Here is a 6,823-nt window from a genome sequence, read left to right as displayed (position 1 = left end):
CTAAAGGCTAAAATATACAAAAGTTAATATATAAAAAATGTTGATTAAGGTTTATTTATTAAGTTATAAGTAATTTAACTTTGAATTAGATGAAGCAAGGCTAAATGAGAAACGTGGTCTATTTTTGCATTTTACTCCATCATCTCGTTTTATTTAAGACGAATTTAAATTCTTTATAACTTAATAAATAAGTCTCAATTGATATTTTTTTCATACCAACTTTTATATTTGGTTTGATCTCTAGAATAATAGACTTTTTAAAGATATCCTATAAATATATTAATATAATTCTGTTATTGAAGACACATATTATTTATATATTTTGAGACATTAGATTAATATTTTTTTTCTCTATTTATAATTTTTTCTATATTTTTAAAAATTCTGTCCATAAAAAATCGATAAGAAACGCAATGAATTCGCTAGAAAAAAAGAGAAAAAGAAGGAATTTCCAGAGCGTGTTGCGACGGAAAAAAGGAACGATAAAAATCGAGCTGGGCCGCGAGTTTTCTAACTCTGTTGTTTTCTCTGATTGTGTGGCAACGAAGAAAAAAAGAAATGGAACAGGATACTTGAAGATTAATGAGGGAGAAAGAAATGGAGAACAATTAAAATTCTGTAATTCTTCGCGCGTTGTAAAGTAGAAACTTAAATGAAATTAAGATGAATAAATCGAATTGCGTATTAATTTCACGAAAAGAAGAAACGAGAATGAAAAATATATTCAGAATTTTTTCTTTTCTTTTTGGAGAATAAAAACGGAAAAAATTAAATTTTAAAAGATATTCTTTTTTAAATTTTAAAAATACAATTTGATTACGTAAAACTTTTATGCAGGTCTAATCTTCTATCTTTCTTCGATAAACGTAAATAAACAGAAACTCAAAACCCCTACACGAATGACCCTCAAAGAACTTAAAGCTACCCTCCGATCACAACCCTAAAAAGGACCATCGAAACAGGTGTCCAACGCTATTTCTCACCTTTTACCCTCCCATTACTACATACTCCTCTCTCCAAAATGTAACAATTTATTTTACAAATTTAATTTCCACGAATATAAAAATTCTTAAAATTTTATTCTGCAGAAAAAAATACATATTATTTTTCATATTCATTAATAAGAAAAACAAATCATCTAAAACATTCTCGATCAAAAAAAGTTATGAAATTAATTCCAGAAATTTAACAAAAGAAAAGTTTAATAAAAATTCACAGCGTCTGTTTAAAATAAACGTTTAATTAATAAGTATGAAGAAAATTAATAAAATTTTTATTTGCATTTATAAGAAACGTTTAATAAAATTGTGTCTATAATTTACGATTCGAAATATTTTTTCCTTTTTTCAACTAAAAAAAAATTATAGCAAGAGGAGAGAAAATTTAAAGAACATACAATGTTTGTTTATAATAAAAATTTTAATTAACAAAATTAAGAAAGTACATTTAAATTAACATAATATTACCAAACCGTGTTTTTTAATTACCTATAAATTTTGCGTCCAGAAGAAAGTTTGTTGAAGATACATATGTAACTATAATTTAAATAAAATTCGAAAAAAATACGCAATATTACGCAACAAGTTGCAAAATAAAAAGATACTTTTTCCATTCGAATTTTCATCCAAAACTTTAATAAAATACAATTATACCATTGAATGCAAGAAGAGCCTCAAACCTCTCAGATCCCTTTCCAGGAAATAAGATACTTAATTAGATTCTTTTTCTACGCACAAATTCTATTTTCATTGTTCTATCTTCAAAGTTAATTAAAATTTCCAAAGAAAACTAGCCAAAAAACTAAACTAAATCCCTTTTTACGTCTAACAAATCATACATATACATACATCCCTCGTCGATCAACCATTTCCTCATATTTCCAAGAAAAATTACAAATCACTTTCCCAAAATTAATTTCTCAAAACTAGTAGTAAATTCATCGTCCTTCGATTCTCGAAAGGAAACTCGCGCAGGATAATTGCGTGTGTTGATACACGGTTGGCCTATTACCAGCGTGAAGGGTGGACGAAGAGAGAGAAAGAGAGAGAGACAGAGAGAAAGGGGGATGGATGTAATATATACTCTCCTCCGGGAGGCGACTTCAACTTCCCCCTCCTCCTCCTCCTCCTCCCCCACGGTTTGTCCTGCTCCGTCGCTGGTCGTTTCGCTCGCTCTTCGGGGGCTGCGTGCGCGCGCCCTTCCACGCGGGGTGCGTGCGCGCATATAAATGGAAACCCTTCAAGTAGCCCGCGTTGCCATCCACCTCGTGTGCGTATACCCCTCTCTTTACACGCTCCTGGATTACAGCGAGCAGCGGGGTGGACGGGGGATGTGGCTGCCTCGGCTACGATAGTGCAAGCTGACGTGCTCGTTATTTTTTTTTTTTTTTTCCGGTTTTTTTTCTCCCTTTTTTTTTTTTTTTTTCCGGCTTTTTTTTCCCCTTTTTTTTTTTTTTTTTCCGGCTTTTTTTTCCCCTTTTTTTTTTTTTTTTTCCGGCTTTTTTTTCCCCTTTTTTTTTTTTTTTTTCCGGCTTTTTTTTCCCCTTTTTTTTTTTTTTTTTCCGGTTTTATTTCTCCATTTTTTTTCTTCTTTTTGGATCTACAGGTAGTTTCGATAAGCGATCCACCGTAAGTGGTTTTGATCACTTTCGATGTAACGTGTTAAACAGGTGGATAGGTAGGTAAGGTAAAAGATATAATGATGCGAAAATGGTATATGATAGAAGTTGAAATCGTACGTGATACGAGAGTTATTTGAAATAAGAAAAGATAATTCAGTAAAAATTAAAAATTAAAATTTATAATTCGCATTAATTTATGTGGATATAATGTATATGAGTGAGTTGGTATGATCATTTTTATATGTATTTTTATTATTCATTGTTGTATAAATATTTTTAAATGTTTTATTTTTATTCCGTATTCCTTTGTAGCATATGTCATATTGAAATAATGTGGGCAGGTTGTAGTATGCTGAGAGAAGAAAAAATTATTAAAATTTAAATTTAAAAAAATGTTTGAATCAATTAAAATGCACGAACACGTTTAATCTTTATACTTTATACTTAATACTTTTAATAGATATAAGATACATTTATAATATTTTTAGATTTATCATTTCTGAATGTAATGTAAAAATTATTGTGGTCTAATAATTCTTTTATTTACATAAAGTTATATAAAATTCATTAAAATTTTTTTTTTGTTGATCACATATAGCTGCAATTTCAAGAGATATGTCTTTTATATTTTAAAATACTAATTCAATAAAAAAATTATGAATTTTGAAGCTTATTTCATGTAAGCATATTAAAAATGGCCATATGGATTACATTATCTATTTTTATTATTCTTATATCTTATATCTTTGTCACTTTTCACAATGGATATTAATTTTATAATACAGTGGCTAATCCTTATTATCCTTAAATTTCATCCAGCATAGATATCTAATCACATCTTTTATTATTATATGTATAATCATTAATATAAATATTCTTCATTCGTTATTTATTTTATCTTTATTGTATATACATAATTGATAAATAAAAATATTACATATAATTTGAAGAATAAAAATTTTGTAGATTTCTAAATTAATTTGATATTTAAAACTCCATATATTCAATGATTACACAATGCTGATTTTGAAATTCAATATTTAATACTTCCTATACTTATTTATACAAAATACGTTATCTATTTAAAAACCACAGGACTATGACAAATCATTATATTTCATTTTTTTTTCAATAGATAATTCAATATTATAATACTGAAATTCGATTATTCCTTAATTCACAAATATCTAAAGAAATTAAATATAGCTCGCAAATTATAATTGTTATATAAACATAATAGGTATCCTGTTATAATCTCTAAAGAAATTTAAGTAATATAATAATAAAAAATGATGGAATTGAAAGATTCTAAAAGATATAGTTAAAATAAAATAAAAATTACTTTGGAATAATAATGTTATATTAATTCTAAAACAACTTATACATATAATCCAAAAAATAACATCGCATAAAATCCATTCCATCCAGTTTCCATCTACTTTCTATCCGTATATTAAATTTACGCTCAAATCCCTTCGAAGAGAATTCGAGTATCACATTTAAAAAAAAGAATTATTCACAGAGGAAATGTGCTGTACAGGAAGAAAAAAATCATCATCGATCAGTTAGTCTCGAGTTGTTGACTCGCGTAGGTACATCGCGAGGGAAACCAAAGCGTCTTGAGGCCATCGCTAGTCGCAGCCAACGAGGGTGGGAAGCGCGTAGAGCACAAGTGCACGCAGATAGTCGATGTTAGGTGCGTTGCACGAGCGCTTACGTGCCTAGAAATTCACCCCTTTTTTTCTCTCCTCTCTCTCTCGCTCTCCCTCGCCCTCTCTCTCTTTCTCCGGCGCACAGGTTGGTCGACGTGGGCGGCCGAGGGGCGGAAGGGAGGTTGCACAAGCCTCGAGAGAGTGAATACGGCACACAGGAGCGGCACGCACAAGTTCACCGTGTCGCAGAGAGCGGCTGGAACGAAATCTATAGCACGCACTTCCGCGGTCGTATAGGCTGGGACGCGTCCGCCCCCGCCGCACCCCGAGGACACTGGCACTGGAGGGGCGGGGGAAAGGGAGAAGCTTTCAATTTTTCCTGCTGCCTTCACGACCAGCCGGAAGCCGAGATTCTCGCAGAAGAATACGCGCCGTGTGTGGGGCGTAGTCTAGGCCCTAGCACCGTTTTACAGAATACACAAGCTTTATAATCGGTCGGAAGATACGGATTAATCTTTAAGCACAGGAAATATATATAATTGGGAAATTTATTTGAATGACAAAATGGATCTCGAATGTCTCCTCCCGAAGGTTCTTTTTGTTGTTTGCACGAGCAACCAGGTTTTTCATTGGAGGATTCGTATCGGGATGTTTCATTTTCTTCTAGGTTTCGAATGGCACGTTAACTGTCGTTTTGGAAAATTGTTGGAAAATAGATTATTTCTTTAAAATTATATGTAAAAATAATTGATTAAAAAAATTTTATAAAATTCGAGCCAAAGTTCCAAAGTAGTTTTGTTAGTGGCATGTGTAAAATTTTACAAATGATAAAATATTGAAACATGTGAGTAAAACCTATTCTTCGATTATTCTTATAAAATAAAATGATAAGTTTTAGAAAAATACATTTCTATTTCTCTATAAAAAATAAAGAAAATGAAAAATGAAGAAATAGGACAACTTAATTATATTTTAAGATTCTGGATGATGGATTTTGATAATAATGAATGTTACAATAATTATTTACGTTACGATCGAATGAGAAGGCGTTGTTTTAATTAGAAAATAAAATGCTAAACAAATGTTTCATTAATATTATAAAAGAATCTTATATCTTAAATAACATTATAAAATTCTTGTATAAATCTCCTTAAAATGTAGTCTTTTTTTAGTTGAGGTTTGAAAGATTTTATTTCATTACTTAGGCAGCAAATTTTTTCTGCGCAAATTGAACGAAGGAATTTTTTCATTTCGCATTAGAATGACTCGAAGTATTTCCTAATACTTCGATCAGAAGGAGTTCGCCATGATTCCTCGAATCTTCGATAATCGCTATTGTGATCTGGTAGACCGGACAGACGCCGGAAATGCGAGCCTTCTGTTGCCCTTGATAATATTTCGATCGCGTGCATTGCGCATTAATTCATTTTAATTCAATATAATTTTCTCTATCCTGCAAACTTATCAATCTTCATTTACCAAATATATCATGTCTCCATACTATTATTGCAATACATTAACCTTTCTTAGTTAGTAGTGATGGAACTAAACATATCGCGAGCAAATTTGAACATTGATAGACAAAATTCGAATTTTTTATAAATAAAAAAAAAAAAATGATATTTTTAAATAGAATTCAAAAATAATTGAGTAAGTTCTTTTAAGACATTGTTTAAAATTAATTTTCTCAATTATTTTTGAAAGTATTTATTGCAATTCTCATATATGATCTAATTGAAGATTAATAAATCATTGCATGTATTTTATAAAATTTTAGAAACATCATTCTCGTATTTTTAATGAAATTATATCGTAAACAACAAGTATTATTCTTAATAAAAATTAAAATAAAAATTGTAAGAATTGTTTGTTTATTGCTTGCACATTTATATAATTTTTCAAAATTTATTATAGGAGTTGTCCTATATATGATCAACTTCTTTTATCTCATATTATCATTTTTCTTTAATAACAAATGATTATAACGTGTTATAATCTAACATTCAACGAAATAAATTATTTTGACTTTCATATTTTGATTACTATTTATAAGAGATTCTATTTATAAGAGATTCATTATAATATTGAAGTACTTATTAAGATTTTAAAAAATAGCAATATTAATGCATATATATTATCAATAATATTCAATTCTTATGAAATAAATATTGTACATGGATTTGATTTGGATTTATAAATACATTGTACTTGATTCCATTATTATTCATCAGAATCTTTCGTTTTCGATTTTTTTTTTCACGAAACAATTCAAAACAAACAATTTCCGTAAATAAAGGAAATTTCCCAAATGTTTAAAATATCCGCTTCCATTTTCCATTCTTTTTTTCGTCGTTTCTCTCTAAGTAAAAGAAATTTTCCAGAATTCGTTCGATCATACAATGGGAATCGAACGGAGCGGAAACGTGGCATAGCGGAGGGTTGAAAAGTCGAACGATCGTAAAAAAAGCCGCGTAGAAGGAAGGGTGTGCGTGGCCTCGCAGAGAGAAAATTCCGCGCATCCTGCGCGTGTCTGACCTCCTGGCAGTTATTT

This window comes from Apis dorsata, unplaced genomic scaffold, assembly GCF_000469605.1.
Source record: "Apis dorsata unplaced genomic scaffold, Apis dorsata 1.3 scaffold_50, whole genome shotgun sequence".
NCBI lineage: Eukaryota > Metazoa > Arthropoda > Insecta > Hymenoptera > Apidae > Apis > Apis dorsata.
The sequence above is the reverse complement of the archived record's forward strand: the minus strand, read 5'-3'. Positions refer to the sequence as shown.